Below are 25,835 nucleotides of genomic sequence, written 5' to 3' on the forward strand. Positions count from 1 at the left end.
GCATTCCTGGCTGGCTGGTTGGCTGGCTATAGGAACGTGGTGGAGAAAGTACCTAACTCAGAGTGTTTGTGATCTGGAAGGGTTTCGGATAAGGCATAATGCTTGAGCAGTAAGTTGAAGGAATTCCTGGGGAGACTGTGTTTCAGGCAAAGGGAAGAGTAGGTGCAATGGCCAAGAGGTGAGAGAAAGCATGGTGTATGTGGGTGGCAAGAGAGAAGGACAGAGAGAGAGGTGGAAGAAGAGAAGGAAGAAGAGGAGGATAACAAATAGGGAAGGAGAAGCAGAAGGACAAGAGATTCTTTGTTGTCATCCCAGCTACCAGGCCTGTAGTCCTTAATCTCCAACTCCATCTCCAGGTAGTCTGGTCCCTTTGAGGATCCCAGAAAGTGAGGTGGGGTCATGGAAACATGTGGTAGAGTGGGGGAAATGGAGGTGATCCTTTCTTCATTCTGCTTCTCCTGCCTTTCCTGAAAGCCTTCTGTATCCTCATTTTTCATCTCTTCCCTTCCCACTCTGCATTATCCACACTGAGCTTCACCCAGGCACTGGAGCACTCACTGAACTTCTTGCCCAGAGTCTGTCCTTGTCTACATCTTATACTCTCTGTATACAACACTCTCCCTCCTCCCTCTCATTTCATCTAGTTCATTTCAACTCATCCTTTAGGTGTCTCTTAGACACCACTTCCTCTCTGCTTGCATGACCCTTTCTCTCCCTATCCTGGCATTTGTCTTTGAGCTTTACTGCTCTGTCCTCAGCCCCCAGCACAGGGCCTGGCACATAGTAATACTTGTTGAACGAGACATTGAAGGGCAAGGAGTGATCTTTATATACATCCCTGACTAGTTCCCCTTCCTTGCTGGCCAAATGCAGTGGTCACCAAGCTCGATTCTGCTGGATGTTCCACCCCTTGTCTCTGCACTTGCCCTCTCTTGCCTGGATAAAGACAAGAATCTTCTCATGCCTCCTTGCAATTGTATCCTACCAGTCCTCACTTAAAATTATGCTGTGACTCCCTATTGCCCCCAGTTAACATCCAGAGTCCTTGGTTAGCAGTTGAGGCCTTTCCCATTGTCATAAATAGAACTCCATCTCTGTCCTTCTATGAGGCTCTGAGGTCTTTAAGAGCTTGTCCTGCATCTCTCAATGTCCAACATCCAGCAAAGCATGTGGAACACGGTATGTGTCCAGTAAATGTGAGAAAATACATCAGGGTCACATGAATCTCAAGTAGAAATACATTGTCTTATGTATTTGAAAAATATGGACTAAAAAACTGTTTAGCAGGGCACTTAGTTTTAAGGGAAGTGTCCCAACCAGGAAACGGAGTTAAATTCAGCACAGCTGATTGCTTCATGATGCCATTCAAGGGTATAAATGAAGTTAACTTCTCTTGTCACATTTACAAACAGGGCTGGTGTGCAGGTGCTCAGGGAGTCTGTCTCCTATGGTTATAGAGAATGCTCCTGCAATGGTCCTGGAAACCACCCACAGCTAAACCCAGGTGTGCTGTACTTCTAAAGTTTATTCCTTGCTGACCAGCTGGCATTGTGTGACTTTCTTTGGGAGCATAACTTTCCTTTCCTCTATTTCTTTCTCCTGCACCTATAGCCCACCCCTCAGTTCTTTTGTAGAAGACACATAATCATGGCAAGGGACTTAAATTTTCTGAAAATCAATTTCTTTCTTTGAAAATCGTCACCTTCTTCAGACTCTTCTTGTGAAGCATAACAGTGCCATTGTCATTATCATCAGCAGTGATAATATGAATGTCTAACATTTGTCCTACTGCATACTATATGCCAGGCACTAGGCTCAGTACATTTGCTGGGTACTTTTATGTGGATATTCTCATCTAAATTAAAGAGATAACTAAGCTCATGTCCCTTAATTCTTAGCACAGTACCTTGCACAGAAGAAATTCTTAATAAATGTTAGTCATTTTTATAATTCTGTTAATCCTAATAACATATTCTGAGGTCAGTATTACTATGATTTTTTTTGTGTGCGTTTTAACAGATGAGGAGTCTGAGGCTTTCAGAGTGTAATAATATTTAAGAGTGGAGCTGGCATTCAAGCCTGAGCTGCCTGTCTACCAAGGTTGCATAATGTAAGAGATGTGAGAGCACTTTGTGAGACATAGGGCTCATGTGTTAGTTACTATACCCACATATAGGTGCTAAGTAGGTGAGGGATCAGCACCAATACATAGGTAGGTGAGGCAGTTAAATACAACTGATGCAAAATTCTCATCAAATGAGAAATTGTCCTAGGTCAGAAGGAAGTGTGCATGTGTATGTCTGTGTGTATGTGTATCTAGAAGCAATTTTGGGGGGAAAGATAGTTTTAAGGACCCAAAAGTCTAAGTTTACAGGCTTTCCTTTAAGCTCATGAGGCTTGCTCTAGAGAAAGGTCATGAGTGGAGACAAGCAAGGATGAGTTCCTCTTTATGACCCCCAGCAGTCCTTGCAGTGTTTAGTGAGGTACATACAGCAGAAATTCTCTCCATTTTACAAATGCACAAATTGACAAGCAGGAGACCTGGCTGACCCGTCTGATATGGTTTGGCTCTGTTTCCCCACCTAAATCTTATGTTGAATTATTATCTTCATTGTTGGAGGAGGAACCTGGCGGGAGGTGATAGGATCATGGAGTTGGATTTCCCCTTTGCTGTTCTCATGATAGTGAGTGTGATCTCAAAAGATCTGGTTGTTTAAAAGTGTGTAGCCCTTCCCCCTTCATGCTCTCTCTCCTGCCACCATCAGAAGACATGGTGCCTTCACCCTTCTCCCATGATTGTAAGTTTCCCGAGGCCTCCCAGCCATGCTTCCTGTACATCCTGTGGAGTTGTGAGTCAATTAAACCTCTTTTCTTTATTAATTACCCAGCCTCAGGTAGTTCTTTACAGCAGTATGAGAACAAACTAATACACGTTCCTATTTACTATTCTAGTGTTTCTGGCTCAGTTTTCTGATTTCATGTAGCATGGACTTTCTTCTATAAAGCACTTAAAAATTCTCTCAACAAACCAAAGGTCAAATCAATTGCATCAGGCTCCTCTCCCCAAATGTTTTGAGGATGTAGGAGCACTGAATAGGTACTCAGGAAGTTCAGGTCTCAGTGTCAGCTCTCCCATAACCTTCTCCATGACTTTAGTCAAGCCCCTTTCTGGCTCTTAGTTTCCTTATCTGTGGAATGGACAGTTTGAGCCCAGTGACTGTGATTTCCAGCTGGAAAAGAATAAGATCCTACTGCATTCAAACATGCTTTTAGGCACATGTTGTTAGACACTAACATCCATATCTTATCCAGAATAAAGTTCAAATGGATCTCTTTTTCTTTAATGTTGCTGCTGATACTTCTCTTCTTTCTCTTTGTCTTCATCCTTCTTTTTAAATAAGCCACATTCCCTTGTAGTTGTCTTTTTCCCAAAAGGCGTTAAGATGCTGACCCAGGCAATTTGACTCTGGAGGATTCCTCCTGGCTCGACGGCTGGTTAACCAAGGGCCTCCTTAATAAGCAGCAGTCACAGCTTTTGCTGTGTTCTGGAGCTGCATGTGCCTGAAATGTGGAGTGCAGGTGGGGGCTGTTGCACCATCCAGGCCCCCGGCAATGAAGGAGTACCAACACACTCAATGACCATCTGTCTTATGCTACTAACTTAGCAGAGTACTCAACTTCATAATCACTCCCTTAGAGCCCTTGTGCATGCTTTCCCTACCAAGCTGAAAAGATACAAAAAATCTTGGCAATAATTCAAAGCAGCATTTATCACTTGCTGCATCACCCCCAGTGGAATCCCCTTCCCCTCTGTGAAGCCAGACCGGTTTCCACACGAGGGAGCTTACTCTAGCTCAGGCCACACATTTCCTGGAGTTGTTTCTATGTAGGAATGAAAATGTACACTCACAGCCCCCATCCTATGTTCATGTATATCTTCCCGAAAAAGAGGCAAAACCAGTCTTGAAGATGAGCAAACATTTCAGGTCTCTGTGTGTTGGATCTGCATTTCTATGAATCAACTGATGAGGTCTCAGATGCATCAATGGAGGCATAGTGACCTGAATGAGAGGTGCAAAATGCAACAGCCCTTCTACCTGTTGCACTGACCAGACCACACCAGGAATAATGCGCATAGCCCTTTGTAGCATGCTCTACATACAATGAGATCCATAATCTTCATTTTTTAGAAATCATGCATTCCAGGGGATAGATTTTATATTTATATGCATGCAAATTTACAAAGACATACATGTCTGGCTGACGTATAGTTGCACACATTGGTATGATACACCAGTTGTTCCACTCAGTGCTTCAAGGTGTTCTTATATCGTCTTCTCCTCACCACTGTATCTACTCCAATCCCTCCCGTGGGACTTCAGACCTCCCCATGTGGTAGCAACTAAAGCGTTAACACTGGATCATCAGGGTTTCCCTGCTGTAGCTCCCAAACACATGCCTGTTCTGATCAGTCAGTGCTTGTGTCATCTGAGTTCCTATGATTTTCATATTGATTGTTCTAATGAATTAGGTGCATTATAAACAAACACAAAAAATAGTAATAAAAAAGATTAGACAAAAGGAGCAAAGAGAAGTTCTTATATTTTCTTATGGCATTGAAGTGGATCAGGTCAGTGTGTTGTGAAGATCACTGATTTAGATATTATTACTTTTTAAGTCCAGCCTCTCTCTTCTTTATTCCTCTTACAGCCTTAGTTCAATTATCAACACTTCTCAGATATAATAAATATCTAGTTGATTCTCCTGCATCCAGTCTTTCTATCCCTAAACCTAATCTTCACTAAAAATCAAGGGAGATATTTTCTGTGACCATAACCCTGACTTGAGGCTTCTCTGCTAAAGCCTTTCATGCCACCCCAGCACACACTGAGGGCTTTCCAAGTACAGTGGCTAGCAAAACACCATTTTTGGGGAAGTAAAAAGACACGTAATGAAAGCGGCTTTACTTGCTCAAGTCAGTCAGGAAAACATCTGGTTGTAGAGATTTAATTTTTCTTTCTTCTTTTGAGACACGGTCTCCTTCTGTCGCCCAGGCTAGAGTGCAGGCATCGAATAATCATGGCCTACTGCAGCCTCTATCTCTTGGGCTCAGATGATTTGCCCACCTCAGCCCCTGAGTAGCTGGGACTAAAAGCATGTCCCACCATGCCCAGCTGTTTAAGTTTTTTTTTTTTTTTTTGTAGAGACGGGATTTCACTATGTTGCCTGGGCTGGTCTCGAACTCTTGGGCTTAAGAGATCCTCTGGCCTTGACTTCCAAAAGTGCTGAGATTATAGGCATAAGTCCTTGTGTTCATGCCAGTTTTTCATTTTTTAAATTTTATAATTGCTTTTGCTTGTTCTATATTTTCCTTTCCTCCTTTACTCTCTTTTCTTTCTCTGCTTTGTGCATGAAGTTATTTTTTAATTTTTAGTTGTAGGACTCCTAGAAGCCTTTAATGTGGTCTGTGAACTGCGCATCTTACAAAGGGACTCAATGTATACCATTTAGCAAACTTTTTGGTTATGAAACATCTTTTTCAGCACATTACTACTAATATCATTCAGAACAATGTTTTTTTGAACACTAGTGTGGGAAACATTGGCCTTCAGGATCAAGTCTCAACATCTCAGTATGCCAACTGAGATGTCCTTCCTCATCTACCCCTAAACACCAATCCAGCTTCATTTCTTTGGTATTCTCTTTTCTTATGGTCCTCCCACTCCTACCTCTTGGTTTAGCACAGTGGTTCTCAAAGTGTGTTCCAGGGATTTCTGCAGGTCACCAAGATTCTTTTAGGAGGTCCACGAGGTCAAACCTGTTATTTTCTTAATATTAGGATGCTACTTTCCTTTTCATTCCCACAGTGCCGTGGATTTACAGAGTTTTCCAGAGGCTATGTAATGTGTACTTTTTGCAACAGACTCACTGCAAGTAGCTGCTATGATAATCCAGCTGTCTCTTACTAAGTGATATTAAAGGGACTTGAAAAATTATAAAACAAATAACTTTTGTTTTGAAAAATATAATTTCTTTTTATGAAGCGTGTTATTTATGTGAACATGTAAGAGGCTTACTGTTATTTTAAATGACTGATAAATAGTTTTTTTAAGTGTCTTAGTTTTAATTTCTTACATGGTAATTGTTGCTGGATACAAACCACTTAAACAATTCATAATACATTTTAAGAGTATAAAAGGATCTTGAGGCCAAAAATTTGAGGACCACTATACTGGTCATTTTGAACTATTGACAGCTAGGAGTCTATGCAAATCAGTCTTTCTTTCTTTCCTACAGCTGACTTTCTTCTGACTCAGTTAAGTCTTCTTTCTGCTGACCCATGTAATCTTTGATTCTGCCATTATTATAAAAGCCCATTCTTGTTGCTCATAAATTCTGGATATTCACCTTGATTTCTAAAAATCATCACATCAGAGTTGCCTTCTTAATTCTCTAGTGGTGAAGCCATTGTCTTCAGGCTCCTTGGGTTTTGTTCCTGCCATCCTACTTCAAAGGAGAATAAGCTTTCTTTCTTCCTCCTGGAACACCACATCAAAAGCTGGCATGCTGCACAAGGGTGTGTTTAATAGATGGGTTCTGCATATGGATTGCTGTGTCTACATGTCAGCTGCTTTGCTTCTGGTCCATTTCTGTATTGCCTTATGCACTGTCTACACCTGAATCAAGCTCATCACACCTGGTTTCCGAATTGGGGGAACAATGCTCTAACCATTCGCCTCACTTCCAGCCATACTCTTATCTCTAGCTCTTTCACTTCTCTGAAGTGGAGGGATGGCTATTGCTTTTATCTACTCAGAATTTTCCTTCCCCTGCAAACAACTCTCCAGTTCTCAGATGGGAACTGCCCTTTTTCCAGTGTTCGAGCCCTGGTTGATCTGTTGGTTCAAGAAAGTCAGTTGTAGCAAGCACAGCCCTGGACTTAGATCAAGGTAAGCCCAGATGCCATGTCAAGATACTTTACTTTTCTGAGGTGCCCAGTTTTCTCCTGGACAGAGTGTGCCCAAGATGGGCTTTATGCAAACTAGATACTCTTTTCTGGGAATTTTAATTTAAGCAGAGTGATTCAAAGGCTGAAAAGCAGTAGTTGTTCATTCAACCCAGCTGTGGCATCCTGAAGAGACTATCCATTGCTTCCTGATATGTAGCTCTCTGAAGTATCTCAGGTTCTTCTACTTTCTAAGACCTGGTTCTTCAAAGTAAGAAACATCATTTTCCTTCTCCATGCCTACCCTCCCCACTAAACAATATATATTGTTTAATAAAGGAAACTTTTAATTAAGAAATATTTCCTACATTTAATAATACACATCTTTGTGTATATCCTTCTGACGCTCTGAAGTCATTTGTTCACCATTGCCCACATGATAAAGTCTAAAAGTTTACTTGGCTTCATGGTCCTGGTGTCTATTAATCAATCGCCACAGATCACCAATTTATTCCTGATTTCACTGATTTTCTCAAATAGACTTGTATCCATTGTTTTAGAAGGATTAAGAGCAGGAGAACCTGATTTTCAGATCCAGTCTTGGTATTTCCTAGATGTGTCATATTGATAATGATGATGTTGACAGTAACAGCTTCATTGTGTTAAGCAATTACTATGTGCAAGAAACTTCATATATATTCTTTGTAATACTTACAATAACCCAGCAGCTTTCTACTGGGGCCAATTTTGCCACCCAGAGGATTTTTGGCAATGTTTGGGGACAATGTTGATGTTGCTAACTTAGGATGGAGTGGTGTTACTGGCATCTACTGTATGGAGGCCAGAGATGCTGCTAAATATTCTGTAATACGTAAGGCAGCTGCCACAGAAAAGAATTATCTAGCCCCAAATGTTTATAGTGTTGATGTTGAGAAATCTTAAAATAATTCTGAAGTACTCTCACTTTACAGAGGAGAACATTAAGGCTCAAAGAAATTTAATGGCCTATCCCAGGTGTATATCATATAGTTAAATATCCAAACATGGTAACTAATAACTAAACATAGTTATTGGCTCCAAAGTCCATGCTGTTTCTACTGCTAAATCCTATAACTGCAAGTATATGAATTCCTTTCATAGATGTGCAGAACTCAGGCTGGGATCCTGAGATTCAGAACTCAGGGAAGGGGCATGCTAGAAGGGTTGGCTACACAAGTCAGAAATACAATCTAAGCAAAGGATCAGCTCAGTCCAAATAGCTATGCTAAAGGGTCCATTCAGGTAGAAGGTAACTGGGCACAAATTGAAGTCTTAGAATATGAGAATTTCAAGTGGACCATAGGAGGCCCTATGCTCCACAGGGTCTCTATGAGATAGAGATTCTCTCACATAGATTCTCTATGAGAGTCCACTAGTAGTAGAGCAACAGGAGTTTTTGATAGTAAGTGAGATCTTGCCACTGAGGGGAAGAGATTGTGTACAAAAGTACTAGACAGATGAGACTTTAACTAAGTCACTTATCATCTATAAAGTTCAGTTTCTTTTTCTGTGCAATTAGGGAAACCTTCCTACTCACCTTGTAAGGTCCCAGAGAGGGAATGGATTTCAAGGAGATCTGTAAATGACAGCTGTCATTCAGATCATATATATTCTAATTGAGATATTCCAAGTCTCTTTATCTTTTCTTCCCCAAAGTACATTACATCTCTGGATCCCTGTTCTTAAGTTGGTGCTAGCTCTGTGTGTATGTAATGAAAAAAACTTGAATTTGCTCCTATTTCCTCAGTACACTATCTGGTCTGCAGTTTACCTATGACTCCTCATCACCGTATTTGTTCCACACTATCTTTGTGTTGTTAACATTATATGTCAATAAATCATTGCCTTTTTCTGTGTTGGAGTGCCCAGAGGCCATTGTATTTGGGTTCATCTAGAAAATCCAAATAATGTGATAAGAAAACATAAATAATAGATGGGCTTCTTATTCCCTGGGGGGGTCCTGCCAATGTAGTTCACAAATGTAGTTTCCCTTAGTGTCTGTTCAGTCTAATTTTAAGGTCTATGAGAGCAGAATTTAGACCTGAATAAGAAAGTATTGATGGACATATTTTTTTTTCTCCTTTCAATGATCTTATGTACAGGTGTTGAGAAGGATAAGTGTGGGAATACATGTGATTACAAATGAACAAAATTTGGCAACTATCAGAATCCTGCCTTTTTTTCCCCTGTGGTTTTCAAGAGAGGAAGAGACAATAACCCTTTTAAAATTATCACTTATACTTTAATAATAACAAAAAGTTTCCATTAAAAAATGAATATCCTGCTATGAATTTAACAAATCTTAGCCTCAGGACTTTTTATTAATTTCCTTTTATTTATTTATTTTCTCCTCTTATGCTTTTTTATGCAAAGGCAAGGCAATCAATGAAGGCACTTAACGTAATTCTCTCCTCCCTACTATAAGTGAAAGCTGATATGTTTGAGCTTTTATTCTCTGAATTTGTATAGAAAGCTAGTATCTGAATATCCCACTCAACTTTTCAGGATGATTTAGTTACTTCATGTGTTCAACTTAATTTTATTTCTCCATCAACTACCCAACAAATAATTACTTAGAATCTATCATGTATAACTCCTACAACTCTAGCTTCTCGCACTTTCAAACTATCTTCTCCATGATTATTAGGGCTAATTTCTTAAAATACACATCTTATAGTCCCTAGCTGAAAAGCCTTCAACAACTTCCTATTGCCTGTCTTAGAAGGTAAAGTGTAAATGCCTTATCTAGTATTCAAGACTATCAAATTCAAATCTGTGGATTCTGGCCAAAGTAAGATAATGGGGACCAGATATATCCTCCTGTCTAAAATAAATTAAAACAACTATGCAAAATACATAAAACAACAGCTTTCAGACATTGGACATCAGGCAGTACAAACTAGTGATAGAGGGGAAACAAATAAGGTGAACTGTACCATTGTCCTAGCTTACTGTTTGGAGGGGGTTTCTAGCCACAACATCAGCATGGGGCCTAAGGCAGAGTACCGAGGACACCATGAGTTGATAGAATAGAGTTTACATAGCAGGATACGGGAAAAAAACGGGAGCCGCTTAGCAAAAAAGAGAGCTGCTTAGAGAGAGTGCTCCAGAGATTTACCTCAAGTCTTTAAGTACTGATCAGATGTGCAAGTAAGGAAACTACCAAGGACAGGGAAGCAGTACCTAAATGCAATATAAGAAACAATCAGCAGAGCTCACACAGGACTAGAAATAGTTTGTGTTACCATCAACTGGAGTAAAAACTTCTCATCATTGGTATTCAAAAGAATTTTATCTTAGTGGCAAAATAATATTACCAGTAGGCTAAAGGCTCCTCTAGTCCTGGTTAAAAGCAAACTTAATATGAATTAAATTGTTTCCAAGTAATTTAACTGTACTCTACAATAAAGTTTAACAATATATATGTAAGCAAAAAAAAAAAAATCAGCCATCAACCAAATAAAATATATAACTAGTAGCATCCAATAAAAAATTACCAGACATTTAAAGAAGCAGAAAAATGATACTGATAATGAGAGATCAAGCAACTGAAACCAACCCAGAAATAGTACAAATGATGTAATTAGTAGAAAAGGTATTAAAGCAGTTAATGTAATAATATTCTGTGTGTCCAAGAAGGTAGAAGAAAGCATGATGAGAATGTCAAGGAGAGATTGAAGATACAAGAAAACACAAGTCAGACTTTTAGAGAGGAAGAAAACAACGTTTGACAGTTAGAAAACACACATGCACTAGATGGGAATAACAGATAAACAGGCAGTGCAGAAGAAAAAAGTAAACTCGAGATACTGAAAGAAATACTGAAAATAACATGAACAGAGCATCAGAGAGATATGGAACAATGTTGAGTGGCTGAATATTTGTGTCACTGGAGTACTTACAAAGGAGCTTGGCAGAAAAAACATTTGAAGAAATAACAGCTATTTTCCCCCCAACTTTTATGAAAACTATATACCATAGACCCAAGAAGCACAATGATTCTCAAACCAATTAACTAGACAAAAAATACACTAAGGTATATCATAATCAACTTGGTGGAAACCAGATAAAGAGATCATCTTAAAATGAGCAGGTGTGGGGAAGATTACATACAAATGAACACGAGCATGAATGATCTCAGATGAGAATGGAGTATCTTTAAGGCACAGAAAGAAAAAAAAAAAAAACAAAAAACCCCCCCTGTCAACCCAGAATTATATATCCAGTGAAAATCTTGCCACAATGAAATGAAAATATTGATTTTCAGCCTAAGAAGGGTGAAATAATTTGTTAATTGCAAAACTGTACTACAAGAAATACTAAAGAAAATCTTGCAGATGAAAACTAAACCAGAAGAAAATCTGCATCTATACAAAGCAACAAAAAGCACTGGAAAAGGTATTCTGCTATTTTTTTTTTCTTAGTTTTAAAATCCTCTAAGAAACAACTTAGCAAATACAAAATAAATAATAAGAAAATATACATTTAACTAGATAAAATGGCATATTACTTGAAAAAAGATTGTGATAACTTAAAGATGTATACTCTAAACTCCAAAGCAATAAGTAACCAAACAACGAATTATAGCTAAGTCAATGAAGAAATAAAATAATAAAATATTCAATTAACCTAAAAGAAGGCAGAAGAAGAAGAAAAAGATTAAGAACAGATTAGACAGAAAACAAATAGCAAGTAAGTAGATTTAAATCTATTCATTTCAATAATCACATTAAATAATGAAACACCAATTAAATGGCAGAGATTACAAAAGTGGGTAAAAAAGAGAGATCAAACTATATGCTGTCTACAATAAACCCACTTTAAATTTAAACACACAAATGTTTGTAAAGGATAGAAAAACTGTCATGTCAATCATATAAAAAAGATGTAGTGAAAGTATAGTATATGTTAACATCATAAAAAGTATATTTCTGAGTAAAGAACATCACCAGAAATAGACTTTTTGTAATAATAAAGGGGTCATTTCAGGAAAAAGACATGAGAATTCTAAATATTTATGCATACAATAGAGATTCAAAATACATGAAAACAAAAACAGAACTGCAAGGAGAAATAAACAAATCTACAATTATAGCCATCTATTTCAATACTCTTCCCTCCATAATTGACAAGGAGGAAGGAAAACAGCAAGGATCTAGAATATCAACCAACTATCAACCAAACTGACCTAATTAACATGTATAGTCACACTATCTAACAATGATAGAATACACATTTTTTAAGTGCACATAGAACATTTTATAACCTCACCCATATTCTAAATTATATTACAAATCTCAAAAAATTTAAGAAGGTTCAAGTCATACCACATAGATTCTCTGATCACAATGGAATTACATTATAAATCAATAACACATATTTCTAAAAATTCCTCAAATATTTGGAAACTAAATAATTCACATCTAAATACTCCATAGGTCAAAGAGTAAATTGAGAGGGACATTGAAGAGAGAACTGAATGAAAATGAATACAACATAAAAAATTTGTGGGATATTAGTTCATTATTGGTGTATATAGAAATGCTACTGATTTTTCTATGTTAATTTTGTATGCTACAATTTTGCCAAACATATTAATCAGGTCCAAGAACTTTTTTAGTGGAGTCTTTAGGTTTTTCTAAATATAACATCATATCATCTGTAAAGAGAGACAGTTTGACTTCCTCTTTTCCAATTTTGATACCTTTTACTTCTTTCTCTTGCTTGATTGCTCTAGGTAAGACTTCTAGTAATACCTGATAAAGAAATCAAGAAGGCTATTCAATTTATAATAGCTACCAAATAAAATAAAATACAATACCTAAGAATAAGTTTAAGTATGGAGGTGAAAGACCACAATTTTGCTTCTACAAGGAAAATTATAAAACACTAATGGAAGAATCGAAGAGGACACACACAAATGAAAAGACATCATATGCTAATGATTTGGAATAATAATTTGGAATAATATTGTTAAAATAACCATACTATCCAAAACAATCTAAAGATTCAATTCAATCTCTATCAACATACCAATTACAGTCTTTACAGAAATACAAATAGCAATCCTAAAATTAATATGGAACAAAACAAGAGCCCAAATAGCCAAAGCAATCCTGAGCAAAATGAACACAGCTGGGGGACATCACATCAACCAACTTCAAAATATATTACAAGGGTATCACAACTGAAACAGCTTGGTAACTGATATGGTTTGTCTCTGTGTCCCCACCCAAATCTCATCTCAAATTGTATTCCCCATGTGTCCAGGGAGGAACCTGGTGAGAGGTGATTGGATCATGGGGGCAGTTTCCTTCATGCTGTTCTTGTGACAGTGAGTGAGTTCTCACAAGATTTGATGGCTTACAAATGTTTGACAGTTCCCCTCAACCCCACCCCTCTCCTGCTGCCTTGTGAAGAAGGTGCTTGCTTTTCCTTCGCCTTCTGCCATGATTGTAAGTTTACTGAGCCACGAGGAACCGTGAGTCAATAAAACCTCTTTTATTTATAAATTACCCAGTCTCAGGTATGTCTTTATAGCAGTGTGAAAACAAACTAATACAGTATTGGTATAAAAACAGACACATAGACCAATGGAACAGAATAGAGAACTGAGAAAAAAATCCACTTATTTATACCCAACCAATTTTTGACAAAAGTATCAAGAATACACATTGAGGAAAGGATGTCCTTTTTAATAAAAAGTGCTGGGAAAACTGGATCTCCATCTGCAAAAGAATGAAAGTAGAGCTCTCTCCCTCACCACATATAAAAATGAATTCAAAATAGACTAAAGATGTAAACTTAAGACCTGAAACTGTAAAAGAACTACAAGAAATGTAGGAAAATGCTCCAGGACATTGATCTGGGTAAATATTTTATGGCTAAGACCTTAAAAGCACAGGCAAAAAACAAACATAGACAAATGGGACTATATTAAAATAAAAAAAGTTTCTGTACATCAAAGGAAACAATTGACAGAGTGAAGAGGCAAACTGCTGAATGGAAAAAAATATCTGCAAACTATGCATTCAGTAATGAACTAATATGTAGAATACAGAAGGAACTCAAAAAACTCAACACCACCACAAAAACAAATAATTCCATTCAAAAATGGGAAAAGGACCTGAGTAGGTATTTCTCAAAATAAAACAAACACATGCCCAAAAGGTTTATGAAACAATGTTCAACACCACTAATCATCACAGAATGCAAATCAAAACCATGAGATATCATTTCACCCCAGTTAGAATGGCTATCATCAAAAAGACAAAAAACAGATGCTGGTGAGGATGCAGAGGAAAGGGAACTCTTATATATATTGTTGGTGAGAATGTAAATTAATGCACCCATTATGGAAAAGAGTATGGAGGTTTATCAGAAAAGTAAAAAATAGAACTAACATATGATTCAGCTATTGGCTATTTATCCAAGGGAAAGGAAACAAATATATTAAAGAAATAAATGTACTCCCATATTTATTGCAGTATTACTCACAATAGCAAAGATATGGAACCAACTTAAGTATCCATCAATGGATCTTTACAAATATGCTATAGTTATATAGTTGAATACTATTCAGTCATAAAAAATGAAATCCTGTCATTTTCAGCAACATGAATGGAACTGAAGGTCATTGGTGTAAGTGCAACAAGCCAGACATAGAAAGATAATTATCATATATACTTACTAATATATGGATGCTAAAAAAAATGCTGATCTCACAGAAGTAGAGAGTAGGATAATAGATACCAGAGACTTTGAAGGACATGGGTGGAGGATGAAGAGAGGTTGGTTAATGGCACCAACATACAGTTAGATAGAAGAAATAAATTCTAATGTTCAATAGCAGAGTAGGATGACAATTGTTAATAACAGTGTGTTATATATTTCTAAAGAGTTAGAAGTGGGGCCTTGAAATATTCTCAACACACTGAAGTGATAAATGCATGAGGTGCTGGATATCCTAAATACATTAACTTGACCATTACACATTCTATGCATATAACAGAATGTATCATGTGCCCCATAAATATGTGAAATATTATATATAAAAAATATGTGGAATGCAGCTAAAGCAGCACTTATAGGAAAGTTTATAAGTAGAAAAGTAAAGATCTCAAACTAATGACTTTAGCTTCCTCCATAGCATATAAAGTCATTCATAATTTGATCTTGCGTAGTTTTATGTTGTCCAGGCTGGTCTCAACTTTGCAAAGTTTTATAATAACATCTCTCTCCACTATCAATCAGTACTGGTAGTAGTTGTAACAGCAATAGTAGTAACAGCTGCTGCTAATTTATTGAGCATTTACTATATGCCAGATATTTTCTATATATCAATTCATTTAATCTTCTGGTAGATACATATTATATGTATCATCTAATTTAATCCTTACTAAGTTCTATGAGGCATTCTTCTTCTTATTATTATTATTAATATTTTCATTTTAATAAGGAGGATGCTTATTTAATAAGGTTAAGGAAATTGCTTAAGGTCACATAATTATCCTGCTAAGATTATTGAACATTTACCATGTGCAAGACTCTGTTCCAATTACACAGCTAGTGAGTAGCAGATTCAAGACTCAACCTCTGTGGTTTCAAAGCCTATTCTCTTAGCCATCTTGCTTTCCTGCATTTGTGTACTCCAAATGCAGGAAATGATGCTTCAAATCCAGGGTTTCAGTTGAGTGGGAACACTGATGGATGCAGGAATTGAGAAAATAACACTCACAATTCAGTGAATTACTGTTCTGTATCAGGTCTTACGATTGCCTTGAACATTTACCACGTGTTATCACCTTTATTCTTCCTTAAAACTGTTCAACCTTAATACTAGTATTTTTAAAGACACAGGTTCTTGCTGTGTTGTCCAAGCTATCCTGGAACTCCTGGGCTCAAACAATCCTATTGCCTATACCTCCTGAGTAGCAAGAACCACAGGTACACACTAGAACACCTGGCTCTATTATTTGCATTCCAACTTCCAAATATATTTGATTATTTCCAGTTTTCCATATCTCCTTTACTAGCACTGGGGCCTAAGACACCATAATTTCTTGTCTAAACTACCATCTTAGCTTCTTAGTTGGTTTCCCAACTTCCATTATTGCTTCCTCACAATTTTTTTTCCACACAGAAGCAGTAATAATCATTCAAACAATATTTTAAGAAATATACATAAGACTGTGCCCTTTGTTTTTTAAAATAATCAAGTGTACTTAGATTAAAAGGAAAACTAGCTTCTTATTGTGGCCTATAAAGATCAGCATGATCCCGTCCCTGTTCATCTTGTCAGCCCCTTCTCTTTCCACTCTGCTCCTGGCTAAAAACAACCTGGCCACATCGGGGTTTTAGTTCTTGGAATGTAACAGTCTCTTCCCCACCTATAGCATTCACACATGCTGTTCCTTCTGCCTGGAGTCCATTCTTTCACTCTTACCTGGATAATGCTATTCATAATTCATTTCCTTCCTTGTATGTTATAACCTGTTAGAGATCTTTTCTGACCCCATTCCAGTATCACTTTGCCTAAGTAATCCCTCTCACCTCTCACAGTTTTCTATTCGTTTCCTTTGGCACTTATGGCACTGAGGTTTAGTAGAGATCTAGATCTTATAAAAACTAATAATTCTCTATCTTTATCTCACTCTATTTTGCAACAGCATTTACACCCATGGTTGTCCATTTTTTCCATTTTTGAAAGACTTTCTTCTGTTGGCTTCTATAACATCACATTCTTCTGTTTGTCATCCTCTCTCACAGACTATTGCTTCTCATTTTCCTTTGCTAGACCCTTCTTCTCTGCCAGGATTCTGAATGTTAGCAAGCTTTGGGCTCAGTCCTAGATGGTGTTATTTTCTCTATCTTACCTTTCTCTCAGATCTCATGTTTATGCATGGCTTTAAATCCCAACAATACACTGACTTACCCCTGCTTATTAAATATCTCTACTTGGATATTGGACAGATATCTGAGAGAATATGACTGAAACAGATTCTTCATGCCCTCAAAACACATCAAACAGATTCCCCAAGCCTTGCCCATCTGAGTAAATTGCTCCACCATTCATTCAGCTGCTCCGACAAAAACAGTTAAAAGTGATTCTTGATCGCTCTTTTTTCCTCAGACTGAATTTTTAACCCTAAGTTCTGTTGGCTCAAATTCCAAAAAATAAAAACAGACAAACAAACAAAAACAAACAAAACCCAAACTGAAATGTGATTTTTTTCACCATCTCCAATACCAGTTTAAGAGACACCAGCTTGCCTCACTGGACTGTCATTAGCCTGCTGACTGCTCTTCTCTACCCACCTTCCCATCACCGATCCTCCATAACAGCAGTTAGAGGGAAGGAACATTCATCATTATAAAGCAAATCACATTACTTTTGTAAAATCCTCTAATATGTCTCCATTGCAACCAGAATGAAATTTTACGTCTTTATTATGGTGGTCTTCACGGCCCTACATCTGGACCTGCCTGCATCTCCAATCTCACCCCTACTCACTTTCTCTTTATGGGTACGGTATGTCCAGACAAAGGACCTGCCTACATCTCCAATTATTCACTATGTTCCTGCCACAGTGGCTTTTTCTACTCCAAGAGCATACCAATATTATTCCTATTTCAGGGCTTTTGATCTTGTACCTTCCACTTGGAGTGCTTTCCTCTAAAATGTTTATATAGCTGACTCCTCTCTATAAAGGTTTCAAATGTCATCTCCTCAGAAAACCCTTTTCTTCCCTCCTTTAGCTAAACAGTTCTTCCACCACGATCCCCAATATTGTTTCCATCACAGCATTTCTCAAAATCTGAGATTATGTTATTTTTCATTTATCTGTGTGCTTATTGTTTCACTCCCCAAGTTGGAAGTTTCTTGAAGTTGTGACTTGTCTCTGTTTTGCTGTGTTGCCTTAGAGCTTAGAAAAGTACCTGGTTCATAATAGTCAAATATTTGTTGACTGACTGCCTTGATTCTCTTTGCCAAAATTGTCTGAGCAGACTTCAGTGACTTTTAATTGGACACCAAAGATTTGAGAAGTATTTTTTCATGCCAGTGTACATGCTTTTTCAAAGTGGACATGAACTACTGAATCTCAATTAAGGCAAAGAGTCTTGCTGCAGGCAAGAAATGCAATGGCTCACCCAAAATACACATTGATATTTTCCCAAGATGAAAGTCCCTTTGAAATCTCAGAGGTCCCCCAGTGAGACTGAAGCATCATCTGGAGAAGAGAAAGGTGTGAGGGCCAATTTTGGATCAGGAAATGAGACCAGCTTAGGTTGTCATTGACTAGTTTTACCAAATTATCAATTCTTTCAGAAACCAAAGCATAATTGCAACATCTTTGTGATAAAGTTGGGGTTCTAGAAACCAACTTGAAATTTAACTAACAGTGGGCTTAGTATTTGGGTACTTTTTATGTGCTGGATCCTGTGTAAGGTTCTGGAAATACAGAGAGACAAAGATCTGGATAGATATGTACAATTCATCAATCCCGGTGCAGCATATTAAGCACTGCAGCAAAAAAAATGTACAGGGAGCTGTGCAAGTAGAGAAGAGCAAGTGCCTCACTGGTGAGTAGTCAGGAAAGATCCACAGAGGAAGTGATGTTAGAATGTCAAGCGAAGTGTTCACTTGGCAGATCAGATGGGAAGAGCATTTCATGTAAGGCCTAGTGACAAGACAGAGCAAGTTTCGTTCAGGAAACAGCAAGCATTTTGGAGGTGCTAGATGGTTGAATCTTTGGGGGAGAGTGTAGAAGATGAGGCACACTAGGTCAACTCACAGACCTTGAATAGGCTAAGGGGTGTGATTTTGATCTTGAAGAAATAATAAGCTGTTAGAATAATTTTGAAGCTAGGACAGAGAGAAGGTGATGAGCTACAGAGATTTAAAGTTAGGCTTCCTAAATTTAGAGATAGAGTGATGGCTCCTTCATTCTTCTCTTTATCATAAAAATGCTTGGGTAGATGTAATGAAATAACATTAAGGAACATTACCAAGGTAGGATTGGGGAAATTACACAGTAGAAGAGGCTGGTACTTGTGCTATGTCTGAGGTATTAGCAGGACTCTATGAGTCACTACTCTGTAAATACACACATACATGCACACATGCACATACATACATGCATATTTGTACATGTGGTCCCTTTCTTTCTACACATTCATAGCAACTTTACTTGAAATAGCCCCAAATTGGAAACAATTCAAATGTCCATGAACACATGAACAGACAAACAAACCCCAGCACAAATCTATACAATGTAATACCACTCACCAACAAAAAGGAATGAAAGGCTGATACACAGAAGAACAAGAATAAATGTCAAAACAACTAGACTGAGAGAAAGAAGCCAGACACAAAATAGAGAGAAGACATGCTATACAATGACATCTGTGTAAAACTTTTTAAAATGTAAAGTATTCTGTAGTGAATCAAAGCATATCTGTAGGTGTCTAGGAAAAAGGCCTTATTTTTAACCTTGTAAGACCTGCAGGGAATAGATCCCATTATTATTCTCATGTTACAGGTAAAGTGATGGTGTCTGCTATGGTATACTGAAATCTGTAGGTCATTCTCTGATATCAGACATTAATGTTGTTTTAAGCCTTAATATGATATTGCTATTTTAAAGACTTATCATTAAAATTTTTATTGTCAACTAAGCAATAATAGCAAGATTTCTGTGGGTTTCTGTTGTCTATATCTGTAATACTTCAATCCGGTAGCATATAAATATCTCCTAGAAAATGTATACAAATAGAGATTCTTATTTCTCATCCTAGAGAAGTAGTTCTCAGGTGTTAGAGTCTATTAGAGCCATCTGGGAAACTTGGTAAACATACAGAGGTGAGGTATCTGTATTTTTTATTAATGCTCCAGGTGATTCTGATAAATACTGAACTTTGAGAATCACTGTTCAAATAAATTAGAGTCTCCTGGGCTGATGCCTGATATTTATATTTTTATAAGTCCTATCAGATGATTCTGTAACCAATCCATGGAAGAAATTTTGGTTACAGGTTGAAATATGAATTCATCATTATTTTGTACAGAATCCTTCCAAAATCTGGCCCCCAACTTTCTTTCCAGTCTGATCTGTCACTCGCTTTCAAACAGCATCCATTCCTGCCAGCCTGAACTTCTCATAAGTCTTTCTTCATGATGGCAGTCAACGGAATGTCCACCTTGTACTATGTATTGTCGTCTCACAATGGCAGTCCTTTGCATACCCGTTATCAAAAACTCATCCCCTTTCTTTTTCTAGAGACCTGTGTTTACAGATAGAACACCACTGAAACATATTTCCCTCATCAAAGCCTTCTCTGACATCACAGAACTGTTCCTCTACGTTCCTTTGGCATTTTAAGATCCCCATGTATCGCTTGAAATTGCACTTTTTCTGTTTACATGCTTCTCTCGCGTTTCACTGTCAGGATCTTAAGGCAGGACATCCAATGAAAATGGCACAGACATTTGAGTCAGATGGATGTGGGTAGGTTCCCAGCTCTGATATTTAGTGGCTGTGTAAAGCTGGTCAAGATAGTTAACCTCTCTATAGCAGCATGATTTATAATCCATTGGGTATATACCCAGTAATGGGATGGCTGGGTCAAATGGTATTTCTAGTTCTAGATCCTTGAGGAATCACCACACTGTTTTCCACAATGGTTGAACTAGTTTACAGTACCACCAACAGTATAAAAGTGTTCCTATTTCTCCACATCCTATCATGCTGCTATAAAGACACATGCAAACGTATGTTTATTGCAGCACTATTCACAATAGCAAAGACTTGGAATCAACCCAAATGCCCATCAGTGACAGACTGGATTAAGAAAATGTGGCACATATACACCATGGAATACTATGCAGCTATAAAAAAGGATGAGTTCGTGTCCTTTGTAGGGACATGGACGCAGCTGGAAACCATCATTCTCAGCAAACTATCGCAAGAACAGAAAACCAAACACCACATGTTCTCACTCATAGGTGGGAATTGAACAATTAGATCACTTGGACACAGGAAGGGAAACATCACACACCGGGGCCTACTGTGGGGAGGGGGGAGGTGGGAGGGATAGCATTAGGAGATATACCTAATGTAAGTGAGGAGTTAATGGGTGCAGGACACCAACATGGCACATGTATACATATGTAACAAACCTGCACATTGTGCACATGTACGCTAGAATTTAAAGTATAATAGTAATAATAACAAAAAAGATATTTAACCTCTCTAAAACTCAGCTTCCTTATTTTTGAAATTAAGTTAATAATTGGATTTCTTTCATAGAGTTCCTATGAAGATTGAAGAGATAGCAAATGGAAAACATCTTCCACAGTTCCTGATATACAGTAAGCACTTAATGTAGAGTAGCCATTATTAATGTGAGCACAAAGGTATAGGATAATGTCTTGGTCTTATTCAACTTATATTTCTAGCACATGGCGGGTACAAACAGATCTGCTGAATGGACTCCTCTTTCATATATCTTAACTATCACAAAGCTTTCTCTTTGAGGGAAGATCATTAGAGAAAAAGTTTACTAAACTACACACCACATCCCTGACAAAAAAAAAAAAAAAGGTCCTGATGCATGCAGCATCTATATCACACATTCCAAATGTACAAACACTGGGCCTTGTTCAAGGCTTGCAATACACCAAATTGTAATGATTTGAGTTTACAAAGCTTGTAGCTCAAGCAAGGCTTGCACACTCATACAGATCATGACCTTCTCCAGAAATGTCCTGGAGCAAGTCATTCTTGGCTTTGGAAGTTTGTGGTCATGGAAACAACTCTCACACTCCCTTCCAGGGAAATGAGGGCAGGAAGGCCTTTCATGAACAAACACACACAGAAACTGGGGAGGGAGAGACAGCACACAACCTGGCTGGTTGTGTTAGGGATGAAGCCAAGGTTAATGACCAGGAATCTCCAGCAATCTGTACAGAGAAAAGGGTGAGTGTTCTAGGGGAGGTGAAGGAGGAAAGGGGCAAGGGTGCTACTTTTCTGGTCTCTATTTATCTTTGGGGCCTGCCAAAGTAGCAGTGAGTACAAGAAATAAAATGCGACAATTATCTCTTCAGGCATTCTGATTTCTTTTGGAGTTTTATTGCCAAATGGTTGACACTCTGAATTTATGCACAAATGGCTCAGATACATTAAGTATTAGGAACAGAAGGAGGTAAAGTAACACAGTCTTAATTGAGGTCCTCTGGTGATCAGTTTTCCTTCTGTGTCAATGCATCCTCCACAAAGTCACTGGCAAAGTACTTCTAAAACACTAATCAAATGAGTTCACTCTTGACCAAAGACCTTTATTAGCAACCCACTGCTTGCAGGATAACATCCAAGTTCCCTAAAAGAGAGCATGAGTCCCTTCATGTCTGGCCCCACAAGCTTCTACTGCCTGTTGTTATCCTACATTTTAGTCTTAGGAAATTATTTGCTCTTTCCAGAACAAAGAATCTTGTTTATTGCAGCTCCATGCTTTTGCAAATGCTTCCTTTTTTAAAGAATGCCCACCTTACTTGATCTGCTTAGCCAACTCCTCTTCATTTATTAAAAACCTGTGTTAGGCTTTCTTTGATCACCAACCTCCTTCTTAATGTTTCCTTCACGAGTTGACTATGTTTGTTTTTACACTATCCCCAACACATGCCTTCATGCTAATACTGTAATGTACTTAGCTATTGATATATGGTTTCCTGTACTGGCTGGGGAACTCCTTGAGGGCAGAATCTGGTATTGGAGGGAATACTGTGACACTTGTTACTTCTACTGCCACAGAGCACCATTGCCCTGGAGTATCACTGCATATCCTAGTCATGTGTGTAGGCTGACAGAGAAAGAGAGAAGGCCACTAACATTTTGAGTTAGGCAATGGGAAGAGTATTATAGAAAGTAGTATTTCCTGTGTGCCAGACTTTGTGGTGGGAACATGAAGCTAAATTGAACAGAGTCTTTCTCTATAAATGTTTACTTCTAAAAGAACATCTATCATATTTAATGAATTGTAAGAGTTTCTTTCAATGGATATGTTATTTCAACTGATTAAACAAACACCCTTAGAAGATAGGTCCAATTGTTATCCAATGTTAGAAGTGAGAATAATGGTTTTCTAGGATTTTACAGCTTATGAGAGATCTGGAATTGGAACCAATTTATAACATGAAGAATAATCTTTAATCTACTATTTATTAAGCATCTGTTATTTTCCAGGAATTGTGCTAAGTTTTATACATCTATTATCACAAATTTGTAATAAGCCATCATGATAATTGGGATTACCTCTGCTTTACAGAAAAGAAGTCTGTGGCTCAGAGAGACAAAGTGGTTTTTTAAAGAACACACAGCAAACAAGAAGCGGAATCAGGATTTGACTCTGTATCCAATGACACCCAAACACCAAACTTTCCATCATCTATGCTTGTTGAAATTTTTAATTTAATATTCACTCCATTCCTTTTTAATATTCAAGAACTCACAGAAACCCACACAGCCTCCATAGGAGAATTGGTATTTAAGCAGTCTCTGCAAAATCATAATAAGGAGGAGGTAAAAGACCATTCCACTGTAGAGGAGATGGAAACAAAGGAGTTTTAGAAATATCTCTGCGTGAATAGAGGATCTGTTACTAAAGGCTGTTTTAGTAACCAAGAATGGAAGAATCTGCTCCTCTCCTCTCCCATTTCCTGGTTCTTGCATATCCATCAAGGAAGCCATCCAATGGGCCCTTTGACACAGCTGGGATAATGCAGGAAATCTGCATTATTCTTAGCTTACTGAATGAATGATATGGTAAAGACTCAAAAGCAGAGCCTCCAAGGGAAATTTTAAAAAGCATGGAAGTTTTAGGTGGGAGAATGAATGACTCAGCACGCATGTTAGAAGACTTTCAAGTATTTGGAGGGTTCTCATTTGGAGAGTGTAAAACCAGAACAACAACTCCAAAGAAGATTAGATTCCCTCTCAGGGTTCATATGTAGAAATCACCAAGAAACAAGATTCTTTAGAACTGACATGAGAGAAGAACTTCCTCAATCACATGGTGGAGGGCAATGAGCTGCCTGTAACGGGAAATACTCCAATAAAGGTGGTGTGACCACTTGGTGGAGATGTTGTAGAGAAAATTCAAGAACTGTAAAGGCCTTTAAAATCCCTGACATCTCAGACTCCTCTGATTCCGGGAGCTGCGTTGAATCTAAATGAATAATACTAAAACCATATTTACCATAGTCATTACCATGTCTCCAGACACCTGAGGAGATGGATGTTGTCTTTACTGTTTAGATGGGAGCATCTAGGCAGGAATAGAATCCAGTCACACTAGGAACCAAATGGACTAGCCACTGAGGTATAGCAAATCAGAGTACCTTAGGGGAGACGATGAGTCACAGATCATAATCCTCACTGGTGTTGTTACAGTCTCCCTGCACTACATAGCATTGAAATAGGCTGAAAGTGTTCTGTCCTTGGGGTGATAAAATATTCTTTGGTAAGCACACAGATTCATTTTCCTAAAGCAAATGAATCACTTGTGCTTTTCTTCTCATATTTTTTTTTATCAACAGGGTAAGAACCCTGCCTATTAAAAATCTGTCTAAAAAATAAGTCTATATTTCAAGAGGAGCTATACAAAGAGTAAACACATGGTAGGCCTCATGCCAGAGGTCAAACCAGGTTCAACATATTTGCATATTTTGATGGGAGCTGTAGAATAAGGGCTACCAAAATGTACACTTTTTGTGTCAACCCTAAGGGTCTAAATTTGAACACAAATGGCTTTAGGTCTTAAAGGGAAAACTGTTGCCCAAAGTATGAATTCCATCTACTAACTCAGTCCTCTATTGTTTCCCTCTTGGGGTTTAGTATGCCCACATTGAGATTTGAATGCTAAATCTAGGTCAAACAGAAATTTGCTCAAAGTATTCCCAGTTCTGAGGACTTGGAAGCTGCTGTGAAAACACTTGTGCTGAATGACGGTATTTTGCAGAGGTAATGTGTACTGCATCTATTCTTTGAAAAAAAATTTTTTTGAGTTCTTTCTCTATGTCAAGTATTCTGCTGGGCCTAGGAATGGGGAGGATGAGGTATGGGCCCTTCCTTCAACTAGCTCATAATGGTGGGCAGACAGATTTACAATTATATAATTCAGTGTTTTTAGTACTACAAGAGAGGTATTTATAATGAACAATGGTTATTTAAAGAAAGGAAAAGTTGACTATTTGTTCTGTGTATTTGGGGGGAAGGTGAGGTTTGTAGGAAAAAGTTTGTCAAAAGAGTTAACATGTAACCTGTAAGCTGGATGTTGAAGTTTATCCTTTGTTATACAGGTGAAAGATGGGACAGTATTCCAGAGAGACGGAGGAGAATATGCAAATGTATCATTTGCAGAAAAGTGTATATATTTAGGAAAATGTTAATATGGCTAGTCCATGGGGTTGTACAGGAGATGGGGCTGGGAAGTAGCAGAGAGGAGAGTGATTGCTTGTTTGTACAAATACGATCCTTTGGCTACAGGGAGGAAAAACAAACACAAAAACGTTTTAAAGAGGAAAGAGACATGATCAGGTTTTATCATGTATAAATGTATGTGTCCATACAGGGAGACTGGATTGCAAGGGAAAAATTGAATGCAGAAGCATGATTGAAAGTTGATTACAAAATTTATAAGTTGGATAAAATCTAGTGGTGGTAAGCCTATGGAGAAACAGACATTCTCATACACTTTTGGTAGAAATGTAAATTGGTACAACTTTTTGGAAGACAATTTGCTAACCTGTAGCAACTTCACTTTTAGAATTTATCTTATAGATATATTCACAAAC

General features: G+C 37.8%; 1 protein-coding gene and 1 long non-coding RNA gene across 19 annotated transcripts in view; one reads left to right on the forward strand and one right to left on the reverse strand.

The window, feature by feature from the left end:
• LOC139357645 (uncharacterized) lies at positions 1-23,746 on the forward strand. Its single transcript, XR_011611216.1, has 3 exons — positions 1-109; positions 21,295-21,356; positions 23,309-23,746. It is a non-coding gene; the product is annotated as an uncharacterized lncRNA (long non-coding RNA).
• Positions 1-25,835, reverse strand: part of LOC105468948 (teneurin transmembrane protein 4) — a 3,228,145-nt gene that overhangs the window by 1,097,642 nt on the left and 2,104,668 nt on the right. The gene's annotated exons all lie outside the window — the stretch shown is intronic.

The sequence above is a fragment of the Macaca nemestrina genome, chromosome 12 (assembly GCF_043159975.1).
Source record: "Macaca nemestrina isolate mMacNem1 chromosome 12, mMacNem.hap1, whole genome shotgun sequence".
Taxonomy (NCBI): Eukaryota; Metazoa; Chordata; class Mammalia; order Primates; family Cercopithecidae; genus Macaca; species Macaca nemestrina.